At 39.3% G+C, this 13342-nt stretch overlaps 1 long non-coding RNA gene across 1 annotated transcript; it reads left to right on the top strand.

Annotated features, from left to right (window-relative positions):
- The first annotated feature begins 12146 nt into the window (after positions 1-12146).
- Positions 12147-12976, top strand: LOC134469241 (uncharacterized). Its single transcript, XR_010038951.1, has 4 exons — positions 12147-12213; positions 12386-12495; positions 12674-12720; positions 12892-12976. It is a non-coding gene; the product is annotated as an uncharacterized LOC134469241 (long non-coding RNA).
- Positions 12977-13342: the final 366 nt, after the last annotated feature.

Genomic DNA, 13342 nt, shown 5'->3' with positions numbered 1-13342 from the left:
ATGCTTTATAATGTTGGTAAAGGCGGGATAAGCGGGATAATGTACGTGACTACGGAAAATACATTTCCCTTCAGAGATAACAGCACTCCGCCTTCGGCGTCGGGGGTGTTATTCGCCCCGTAGGGAAACATTTTCTTATAGTCATGTGTGGACAATACATTATCCCTTAGGCCTACCTTTAAATTGATGTCGTACATTTTAAAACATTTCGTTGATATTGTAGTGGTGCAAACAACTGTAGTTATGAGATGGGCGCCAGCCAGGCAGCAAGACTGCCGTTACCTTTCCAAAAATGAATAAAAATCAGTGACCAACACATTAGAAATAATTCATATCAACACAACGAATATCTTTTCTTACGTTTAGTAGTGCACTTTTGCAAAACCCTCTCAATTTGGAACAGCTCACATCAATGTCTGGCTTTAGCGATTCTTGCGAATGGTGATCTTCTCGGCGCACACTTCATGGTTCCCTCTCTCTTGCTCTCTCGGCTTGTTGCTTCCTGACAGTCTCACCCGCCATTTGAAATTAACTCCATTTTACACGTGTACGTGCACGTGTAGTTCACAGGGGGTAACGCTGTTATCTCACTCCGGAGGAGGCAGAGGCAGTCCGTTACAATATAGTATATATAAAATAGGCTATAAAATAGGCCTAATGATAAAAAAGCAGCCTGAACTAAAATTAATAATTAATTTAAAAAAATAGAGACGCACGCACTTTCTACATGGTTCGATTTTTGTTTTCATTGCATTGTGGTGGTAGGCACACAAGTTTGATAAAATATAAAAAATAATAGGCTAATAAAATAGGCAGACTAAACTAAACATCTGCCCAGTTACACGAAAGGTCTGCATGGATTGAACGTAACGTCCTTAGGTCTTCTACGAAAAATCCTCAGGTACTGCACGAAACGCCCCATGCCTTCTACCTTCGAACGGTCCAAGGTTTTGTTCGAATGGTCCCCTCTCAGCAATTCATTAGACGAATCGTCTCGAATTCGTTTTGCTATATGAACAGCTGTGAACAGTTTTCTATGAGATTTAGTTCCAGGGAATGTGCTGCCCCCTCCATTAGTTGGATGCTGTTTGTCTGGAACCATGATTTTGGTCGCTTGGTGTATTTAGGGTCATTGTCTTGTTGTGCATCCACTTCAAAGGCATTTCCTCATCAGTATAGGGAAACATTACTTCTTCCAGTATCCTGATGTACTCAAACTGATCCATGATCCTGGTAAACAGGACCAACATAGAACAAAAAACATCCCCATCATGATACATGCACCATTATTAGATAAGATTAGATTACATTGCTCTTTTGAGGTCTAAGGGTCATAGACAGTTTGTCGGACATCCTGCAAACCATAATACACAGTGAAGACGGTTAAGCATGATTGTGCAAGCATCATGACAGGGATTTTTTCACTCTGTGGTGTTGGTCCTATTTACCACATGCCAGGGATCATGGATCAGTTTGAGTACATCTAGACCAGCACCATGTACAAGAGCAAGTGCAAGGACAAGCACACTCTCTGTGTTTGTCACTGGTCCTTTTTCCATCAGTTTTTCATTCTTTAATTTATTGTTTATTATTTCAGTTGTGCAAAATAAACTGTCATCAGGAGTTTGAGCCTCATCAACTGCTGAAACTCTTGAGCCAGGTCCAGTCATAGGTTCTGTGCCTGTGTGGCTTTCCTATATCGCTTCAAACCATTTCCATCAACTATGTATTGAAACAACCTTCCTCCTGCCGAATAAAAACGTTGTTAACACTATCTGTTTTTCCGTCATGTGTCGCACGATCTTCTCGATGCGTATCTCATTATGCAATCATCTTTTTTAATGGAAAATGCACTTCTATCTGTCTCTTTCTCTTGCACAATCTCTCTCTGTCTTACTGTACCTACAGGATGGACATCCATGGTTCAAATACTAAAGCCCCATCACATACTCTACTTGCTCCGGTCAATTCAAAGTACCAGCTGATCCTAATTACATTACTCCTTCAGTCAGGTTGATGAGCTATTTAGTGACATAACCTTTGTCAGCAGCACAAGCAGAATGGGTATTCTGGCAGGATATTCTCACTTTCTCAATTCAGATTGCCTGTCCCTGCTTACTCGGACCAGTATCACTCACACACACACACACACACACACACACACACACACACACACACACACACACACACACACACACTCAATAAGTCCTTCCGAGCTTCTAGTCTGGCCAAGCGGTGCTGACTTCAAATTTGTGAGCCGGGTTTACCCACCTATGTCCAAGTAGAAAATAAACATAATGCATTTTTACAGGTATTGTAGTTTCTGAATTAATTCATATATATCCATAGACTACAAATCAAATATCATACTTTTTACATAGCGTATGGCCATTCCTCAAAGTTGAGGTGGTGGCGTTGTCTGCCATTTTGGATTTTCTTTCAGGAGTCGGATTCACAAAATACCTACAGAAAATGCTTCAGGGACCATGAAAATCTATTGAATACGCACTAGAATTCCGACACTATTCGTAGAACAGGAGATATCCTACTTCATAGGGCCACGTCTGGCAGCCATCTTGGATTTGGACGATGAAAATTCTGGTCAATGATTTGTGAGTCACAGAATACTAATAAAATGCATTATGTTTTCTGAATTCACTCATCACTTGACTACAATGCATATTTCATTCCTGCTGTGTAGCCAATCTTTCACAATTTCCCTGAAGTGGAGGTGGCTGCATTGTTGGCCATTTTGGATTTTCTGATAGAACAAATGGCGAGATTCACAAAATACATGCAGAAATGGATTCACAGACCATGGAAACATATGAATAGACACCAGAATTATAGTTGTGGCCCTTCTAGATCAGGACATAATACAGTTTGTGGTTGAGGGGAACACATTTGGCGGCCATCTTGGATTTGCACAATTGAACAAATGGTCAGATTCACAAAATACATGCAGAAATGGATTCACAGACCATGGAAACATATGAATAGACATCAGAATTATGGTTGTAGCCCTTTTCGATCAGGATATATGACAGTTTTTAGTATATGTGACCTCTTTTGGCAGCCATCTTGGATTTGCACAATGAGATAATGATCTCTAAGCCACAAAATATTATTTCAGTCACAATTAATTTTCAAATTAGGCCAAAGAAAGTGATCTTTGAACAATTTCCTCCAGCATAGGACTGGTTTTAGGTATTCTGGTGGCCATATTTAATTTCTGGCGGCCATCTTGGATTCCGGACAATTTTTTTGACGGCGCAAAAGCTTATTTTGATCGTTATGGTCCAAAGTACAAGAATCCATTGAGAAAACCTTGACAGGAAAACGTTGCGATTATTTCCCGGCTCGGCCCGGTCTATGAAGATGGGGTCGCCGGCAGGCCTATTCACTATTTGCTGAAAATACTCAACTACATCATAACAACATTGCTATGACAGTGCCAAGAGCCATAAGTAACTGATTAAGACATAGGCATTACAATTTTGTTGACAGTAAGGTTATAGGTGCTGCGCTAAGGGGTTAACTATCTAGCATTTATTATCCACTCACCTGTCTCCAGTCAGAAATTTTCTTTCTCGATTGTACCCTCCACCTCCCCTTTCACCTCCCCTTCCGCCTCCCTTCCGCCGCTGTTCGATCGTCAGGTGTCTTGCAATGCGCTACGTAATCTCTCAGCTTCTTGAGTACAGTGGTCCCTGCGGACCCCGTGAAGCACTTTGATGATCAGTCCACCATGTGGATAGCTACGTGTGGCACGATCATGAGAAGTCCGTTCTCCAGCGAGAACGAAGATGATGGTGTTTTGCCCTAGTTTCCTTCCAGTTCACCTCGCTCCATCGGTCTCCAACCATCATCTGCCGGGGGGTGTCCGTTCAGAGTTCACACATATCTGCCGGTGCAGACCCCGTGAAGCACTTTGATGATCAGTCCACCGCGTGGACAGCCACTCTCCTGCGAGAGTTTGTTCTTGAGTGCAGTGGTCCCTGCGGACCCCGTGAAGCACTTTGATGATCAGTCCACCGCGTGGACAGCCACTCTCCTGCGAGAGTCCGTTCTCCAGCGAGAACGAAGATGTATGCATACATGCTTAATCCAAATTTCAAAGACTGAACTAATGAATTAAATTTTGGTCGTAGATGGAAATGAATGTGACTTGGATCCATGTGGTGAAAACTCTGCCAGTTTCCACACTGATGGACGTTAAAACTGCTCTTGCTGGAAAGGATATACTCCAGTCAACTCATTTTAATGTCATATACTTTGTATTTATCGATGTTATTACTATTTAAAACTATCCTGTAGACACCAACGAATGTGATCAGGATCCATGTGGTGGAAATTCAACCTGCTTCAACACCATTGGAGGATACAACTGCTCTTGCTTGACGGGATATACTCCAACAAACTCATCATTGTCCATTAGTACAACAAATCAGTGCACAGGTTTGCCTTTCTTGGTCTGTATACAGTGACGCCCTGGTCTTTGCAGATGTTGCATCACAGCGCAACCCTATACCGTATATCTCAAAGTTCTTACAATATGCCTGTAATTACTAATACAATTTTTATCAATGTAGATATCAATGAATGTGATCAGGATCCATGTGGTGGAAACTCCACCTGCTCCAACACCATTGGTGGATACAACTGCTCTTGCTGGACAGGATATGCTCCAGTCAATTCATCGTTGCCGATTACTACTACAAACCAATGCCTAGGTTTGTATGTCAACATGATTGCCATCTTAATCTAGGCCTACTTAAAACTTATTCTGTCCTGTTTTGCCTTATTTTAACGGTATGTTTTTGTATTACACACTAAGATATTGTTATTCTCCTTAATAACAATCCTGTAGATATCAATGAATGTGATCAGGATCCATGTGGTGGAAACTCCACCTGCTCCAACACCATTGGTGGATACAACTGCTCTTGCTGGACAGGATATACTCCAAACAACTCATCTTTACCCATCAGCACAGCAAATCCATGCATAGGTGTGTTTTTCCACTTTTACAAGAGTTTTGTATTTACAGAAAAAGAAACATGCATATGTACTACTTTGTTTCCTGATTGCTATACGTAGTTGTTGAGTGCAGCTGTTTGTTATATGTTGATAAACATAATCTCATACAATATGTCATTTACTATTTTGTCACAGATGAAAATGAATGTGACAGGAATCTATGTGGTCCATACTCCAACTGCTCCAACAGCATTGGCAGCTTCAATTGTTCCTGTTGGACAGGATACAACCCGACCAACTCATCACTACCAATTAGCACATCAAATCCATGCAGAGGTGATGCACTCTTTCTTTTAGGTTTTTCTTTTCTCCTCTCGATTACTGAAAGATATACAGTATATAAAAACATCATTTTAAAACTTATTTTATTTTAAAAGTTAATTAAATTTAAAAGTTAATTGAAAGTGAAGATGTTATAGCCAATTCCATTTCCTCTTTACGCTGGAGAAGATGACAATACAGTACTTTGTATTTCAGAAATAGCCTACTGTATAACTGCATTGTGTTCAATCCCCTACAGGTCCTCTCATTTTCTATGAGTACAAGCTTGAAATTGATGCAGATACTTTGCAGGCAGACAGGTTAAAAGCTCTATCGTCTGCATTTAGCCTCCCTGTTACCATCTCTACGAGCACTGATATTTCTGAAATGAATGTTACAACTGGTAAGATTAACAATTCAAATTGCCTTCAGAGCAAAGGGAGTGTCAAAAATATATCAAAAATATATCTATAATTCATCCATACTAATACTTTTATTTAATTACTCTTCAGTGTGCTCCTCCAACTCCAGTGGTTATCAGTGTTTGTGTGAGGAGCAGTATGCATGGCCACATGACAAGTGCATCGCATACACAGTCTGTGATGACTCCAGTGGCGGAACATGTGGCTGTATCAACGCACTACCAAGAGAGGGACAACTCTGCCAGAGAGGTACGGTGCAGTAAGCACGATAGTTACTTTCTCCCATCATATGTGTCACTGCACTTAAGTTATATTAATGGACTACGGCCAAGTAAAGGCCATTTCTTACTGATAAAAGCATGGTGATGGAGTTTGGGTGCATAAGTATACAATATATGTTGTGCATAAGTTCCCCAAATTCAATCATAGGTTTTGTCTTTGATACTGTATACAATGATCTCCTAGTACCAGTATTTTTTTGTTCACTGAACATTTATTTATGTATTTACTGTGTCAATGCTTAAAAATGCAGTTTCTACTCCATCTTACATGTTATGCACAAGTGTCAGCTGTCTTAAATATTCACTATGTTCTCATTGTAGATGTAAATGAATGTGACCAGGGTCTGTGTGGAATGAACTCCACCTGCTACAACACCATTGGTGGATACAACTGCTCTTGCTGGACAGGATATACTTCAAACAATTCATCATTGCCCATTAGTACAACAAATCCGTGCACAGGTTTGCCTTTCTTGATCTGTATACACTACAGTGACCCTTTGTCTTTTGCAGTTGTTACATCACAGTACAACACATACTGTACCGCATATCTCAAAGTTCTTACAATACGACTGTAATTACTTTTACAATTTTAATCAATGTAGATATCAACGAATGTGATCAGGATCCATGTGGTGGAAACTCCACCTGCTCCAACACCATTGGTGGATACAACTGCTCTTGCTGGACAGGCTATACACCTACCAACTCATCTTTACCCATTAGCACAGCAAATTCATGCATAGGTGTGACTCTTTTCACTTGTGTATGGTGATCTCTTGGCTTTTATGCTGTCATGATAGAACCCATATTGAAATACACGTATGCTTAAAAATGTCTGTTCAGTTATGAATGCAATGTCTGGTCAATGTAGATATCAACGAATGTGATCAGGATCCATGTGGTGGAAACTCCACCTGCTCCAACACCATTGGAGGATACAACTGCTCTTGCTGGAAGGGATATACTCCAGTCAATTCATCCTTGCCAATTACTACAACAAACCAATGTCTAGGTTTGTATGTCAACATGATTGCCATCTTAATATTCGCCTCCTTAAAACGTGATCTGTCCTGTTTTTGCCTCGTTTTAACAGTATATTTTTGTATTACACATTGAGACATTTTAATTCTCCTTTAAAACAATCCTGTAGATGTCAATGAATGTGACCAGGACCCATGTGGTGGAAACTCCACCTGCTCCAACACCATTGGTGGATACAACTGCTCTTGCTGGACAGGATATGCTCCAACCAACTCATCTTTACCCATCAGCACAGCAAATGCATGCATAGGTGTGGCTCTTTTCACTTGTGTATAGTGATCTCTTGGCTTTTATGCTGTCATGATAGAACCCATATTGAAATACATGTATGCTTAAATATGTCTGTTTAGTTATAAACACAATTTCTGGTCAATGTAGATATCAACGAATGTGATCAGGATCCATGTGGTGGAAACTCCACCTGCTCCAACACCATTGGAGGATACAACTGCTCTTGCTGGAAGGGATATACTCCAGTCAATTCATCCTTGCCAATTACTACAACAAACCAATGTCTAGGTTTGTATGTCAACATGATTGCCATCTTAATATTCGCCTCCTTAAAACGTGATCTGTCCTGTTTTTGCCTCGTTTTAACAGTATATTTTTGTATTACACATTGAGAAATTCGTATTCTCCTTTAAAACAATCCTGTAGATATCAATGAATGTGATCAGGATCCATGTGGTGGAAACTCCACCTGCTCCAACACCATTGGTGGATACAACTGCGCTTGCTGGACAGGATATACTCCAACTAACTCATCATTGCCCATCAGTACAACAAATCCATGCATAGGTGCTTTTCCCACCTTTATAAGAGTTTTGTATTGTCAGATAAAAACATGCATATGCACTATTTTACTTCCTGATTGCTACAGTTGTTGAGTAGAGTAGATGTTGATGAAAATCATTTCATGAAATACATATGTCATTTACCATTTTTATGCAGATGAAAATGAATGTGACAGGAATATATGTGGTCCATACTCCAACTGCTCCAACACCATTGGCAGCTTCAACTGTGCCTGTTGGACAGGATACTACCCAACCAACTCATCACTACCAATTAGCACATCAAATCCATGCAGAGGTGCTACACTCTGTCTTTTAGGTTTTCTTCTCCTCTCGATTACTGAAACATATATATATATATATATATATATATATATATATATATATATATATATATATATATATATATAAACATGTTAATTAAAGTAACCATTTTAAAAGTTATTGTATTTTAAAAGTAAATTAAATGTAAAAGTTAATTGAAAGTGAAGATGTTATAGCCATTTCCATTCCCTCTTTACACCGGAGAATATGACAATACAGTACTTCGTAAAGAATAATTGCATTGTGTTCAATCCCCTACAGGTCCTGAGATTTTGTACCACTACAAGCTTGAAATTGATGCAGATACTTTGCAGGCAGACAAGTTAAAGGCTCTATCGTCTGCATTTAACATCCCTGTTACCATCTTTAGGAGCACTGATATTTCTGATGTCAATATTACGACTGGTAAGATTAACAACCCAAACATCCTTCAGAGCAAAGGGAGTGTTAACCACATTTATCCATAATTCATCCATACTCATTCTTTTATTTCATTACTCTTCAGTGTGCTCCTCCAACTCCAGTGGTTATCAGTGTGTGTGTGAGGAGCAGTATGCCTGGCCACATGACAAGTGCATCGCATACACAGTCTGTGATGACTCCAATGGTGGAACATGTGACTGTATCAACGCACTACCACGAGAAGGACAACTCTGCCAGAGAGGTACGGTGCAATAAGCACGATAGTTATTTTCTCCCATCTCATGTGCCACTGCACTGGTATTAATGGATTTCTGCCTGATGTAAGCATAGTGATGGAGTTTGGGAGCCAAAACATTTAGTAGCCTACATGTTGTGCGTAAGTTCCCCAAATCCAGGTTTTGTCTTTGATCTGTATACAGTGATGTCCTAGTACTGGTATTGTTGTTCACACATCCTTTATTTATTTACTGTGTCAATGCTTAAAATGCCCTTTAGTTTTGATGCTATTTCTGCTCAATCGTACATGTTATGCATAAGTGCCAGCTGTCTTTAATATTCACCATGTTCTCATTGTAGATGTAAATGAGTGTGACCAGGGTCTGTGTGGTGGAAACTCCACCTGCTCCAACACCATTGGTGGATACAACTGCTCTTGCTGGACAGGCTATACACCTACCAACTCATCTTTACCCATTAGCACAGCAAATTCATGCATAGGTGTGTATTGTTTGTATTGATCTGTATTCAGTGACCCCCTGGTCTTTTGCAGTTGTTACATCATAGCGCAACACATACTGTATATACTGCATATCTCAAAGAACATACTTGCAATACCCCTAATTACTAATACAAGTTTGGTTGTAGATGGAAATTAATGTGACTTGGATCCATGTGTTGGAAACTCGACCTTATTTGACACTGTAGGAAGTTACCGCTGCTCCTGCTGGAAAGGATATACTCATGTGAACTCATTTGAAGGTCATTTGTGTATTAATCAATGTTGATACTCTTTAAAACTATCCTGTAGATATCAATGAATGTGATCAGGATCCATGTGGTGGAAATTCAACCTGCATCAACACCATTGGTGGATACAACTGCTCTTGCTGGACAGGATATGCTCCAACCAACTCATATTTACCCATCAGCACAGCAAATTCATGCATAGGTTTGTTATCTTGATACAGTGCCCCTACTCTTTTGCTGTTTTTACAACACATCGCAACACATACTGTATATACCGTACATCTCATAGTTCTTACGTCCGTAATTACTTTGGTCATGCCTTTAAACTCTGGTGAACATTCTCCTTGTGTCCATAGATGTTGATGAATGCCAGTATACAGTATGTGGTCCAAATGCCACCTGCAACAACACTATTGGAGACTACACCTGTGCCTGTTTGACTGGATATAATGTCTCTAATCCAAGTTCAAAGATCAGTTCAGACAATCCATGTAGAGGTCAGTCATGTGTTTGGTTGTAATACTGAAGGAGTTTTGGGTTTTGAAAACATTGTTTATTTTGTGGACACCTTAACTGAATGGAGTTGGTCCTGGAATCAAAACACTGGAAGTTCGAAATCCATATAATGCATGGCTTAAGTGCCCTTCAGCAAAGCAATGAACCTATTGTCACCAATAATACCCCCTAAATAACTTTAAGTCGCTTTGGCTGACAGCAGCAGCTAAATGTCCCGCAATGTAATTCAGTATCTTCTCAACCAAATGTTATTTTTGTCTTGTACAAAAGTAAGTAAGTACATTTTATTTATAAAGCATGTTTAAAAACAGTGCAAAACTGACCAAAGTGCTGTACAGTGTCTGGCTAGAGGAAAAATCTAAATGGATAAATAAACGCAATAAAGCATACAGGAGTGTTTTGAAACGCTCACAGTAAATCTGCATGCTGTACTCAATTGTTGTAATCTCATCTGTCTGAATGGATATCAGTTGTCCCATACAGGTCTGATTATGAGCAATGGCAATAGAAGTATCACAGAGAATAAAATATATGATACAATTTAGGTAGAATCAAATGTGGATCAGTTGTGAATTAGATTGATTGCATGGACCCTTTAATTATACTTTTAAAGGCTAAAATCACATCTATCTTTCATTGTTTTTGTTGTATTACGCTTGTGATGCACATCCCACAGTATCACTACACAATAAAAAATTCCAAAATTTTATAGCAAACTGAATCGAGATAGGGTTTACAACACTCTGACAGTGTTCAAAAGTCAGTGTTGTATTGTTGAGTGCAACCAAATCTCTGAAAATGGGGATTTTCAACTCGTGATATTTACATTAAAGCAGGGGTGTCAAAAGTACGGCCCGCGGGCCGCATCCGGCCCGCCAGAGGGTTCCATCCGGCCCGGATGTAAAAAAAAAAATATATATATATTTTTATTTTTTTTTTCAATGAAATAACCGAAATCCACAATTACGCCCCTCGGGGCAAAATCGAGACCTGCATGACATTAACCCAATGGTCCCTCTGTTATACTGTATATATGTAGTAAAGTGCACATCACACTTCTATTACAAATGGTGAATTTGTACTGTAACAGGCATTTGATAAAGCTCATATATTATAGACCTCATATATAGAGATAAAATGTTAATACTTCTTATTCGTATAGTATTGGTATTGGTTGTAATTAAATAATAAATATAATTGGATTTGTATTGGTTCCTATTAAGCTGAAACTGGAAACGGGATGTTAGAATGCGTGAAAATGCAGGAAATTACATCTAAGAAATACAACATTTTCTGGGGGAAATCCCCCTGACCCCCTGCCAAAATCAACTGTCCCATATTTAATTCATTGACGGTTGCCAATGAATGAATGAAGTCAAGGACATTTTGCATAGGATTATTAGTATTGCATCGCTTTCTACATATCCAACACACTTAAAACGTGATAGTACTGAACACTAATCCTCTGCTTTACGTTTTTTTGCGATGATGTTACTAATGCGGCCCGCTTGAGGTCCACATGGGTTGTATGCGGCCCCCGGACCAAAATGAGTTTGACACCCCTGCTTTAAAGAGACACTGTGTGAGATTTTTAGTTGATTATTTCCAGAATTCATGCTACCCATTCACTATCATCATGAAAAGGTCAAATTTGCCAATAGGCGACACAGTTTCAATGAGCAGCATAGTTGCAGTACCTTTTTTTGACCATTTCCTGCAGTGTCCCTTAAACTCTTTCTTTATTGTGTTTGTGCAATCTTTGTGTAGAAGGTGTATCTCTATCACCAGAACCCATAGTGCCTGAACATAGTTATGGTTCCCTGTCTCATCTTGTGCTTGGATTTGGATTGTTTTAATGGACCCTAACTGACCGTTGTCCATCTCTTCTTTCAACAGCAGTAGCCACACCTACCACACCGCCGTCTACAACACCAGCCACCATGACGACACCACCACCCAACACAACACTATCAACAACACCGCCACCACCTACAATAAAAACAACACCACCACCAACACTACCACCAACAACAACAACAACACCACCACCACCACCACCAACACCAACAACCACCACAACCACAACACCACCAACCACAACACCACCACCAACAACAACAACAACAACAACAACTCCAGCAGGTATGTTGACATACCATAGTTGGGAGCAGTAATCGAAAGGATAACCATCGATCAGATTTTGACTTATGACTGGTTGATGGTCAAGACTCATCATGTTTTGCTTGTTATAAAATGCATCAAGTAGACATAGTATGTCCCTAATGCCTCTTTTCATTCTTTTCCACATCTGCAGAAACCACCACTACATTCTCTTTGACCGTTTCAGTAGCCAATTTTGACTCTCGACTCGATGATGAAACATCCGAGTTGTACAAAGAATATAAACGAGACATTGAAGAGGCAGTGAGTATCTTTTAAAAAGTACTTAAATATTTTTTTCATACTACTTAAAGTACTTTTAAAGTTACTTTAAATATTACTTTAAAAACTACTTTCAGAAACCAGAGAAAGAAATTTAGAATACAGAAAGAAATGTGCTTTTCTATGATTATTTAATACATTTAAATATCACTTGCTGTAGATAAACATCTACTTCAAAGTCGATACAGCACGTGTGACTGATTTCAGGTATGCTACTTTTTATTGTTTGTGTAATATCAGTTGTAACTGTTTTTCCATACCATTTGCACATCCATAATGTGCATACTTTGCAATAACCCTTAATCTATTCTAAGAGAACAAAATAAATACATCTTGGTTTGAGATAACTGAAATATAATTGTCCTTCTGTCATAACAGGTCTGGTAGTGTGATTGCAGATTGCTCTGTTGTGTCAAATATCAAACTTGAGAATGTAAGGGATGGCATCATAAACAACCTCAGGAATAAAGAATACCGAATTCCTAACAATCCTTTTGCGATAACTGGTAAGTGACCTGATTATACAAGACTTACACACACATTGTGTTTAACTACAAGTAACTAGTTTCAGTGTTTTGCTTAATAGTGTGTTCTGACATTTTATTATATTAGAATTTATACCGCCCATTATGGAAATAAACTACTAAAATTGCAAAGCGGAACTTTAATCCAGTTTAATTTTCCACAGAGAGGATAAGCATGAGAGACAGTCCCGGAGATTTGTTTCCTGGAGAAGACATGACATTGAGCTGCGGGGATGAGACCAGTGTAAATGAGTGGAAATTTAATGGACAAACCATTCCAAACTCTGCAGGCCGAGTAGAGATCA

This window comes from Engraulis encrasicolus, chromosome 18 (assembly GCF_034702125.1).
Source record: "Engraulis encrasicolus isolate BLACKSEA-1 chromosome 18, IST_EnEncr_1.0, whole genome shotgun sequence".
NCBI lineage: Eukaryota > Metazoa > Chordata > Actinopteri > Clupeiformes > Engraulidae > Engraulis > Engraulis encrasicolus.
The sequence above is the reverse complement of the archived record's forward strand: the minus strand, read 5'-3'. Positions and strand labels throughout refer to the sequence as shown.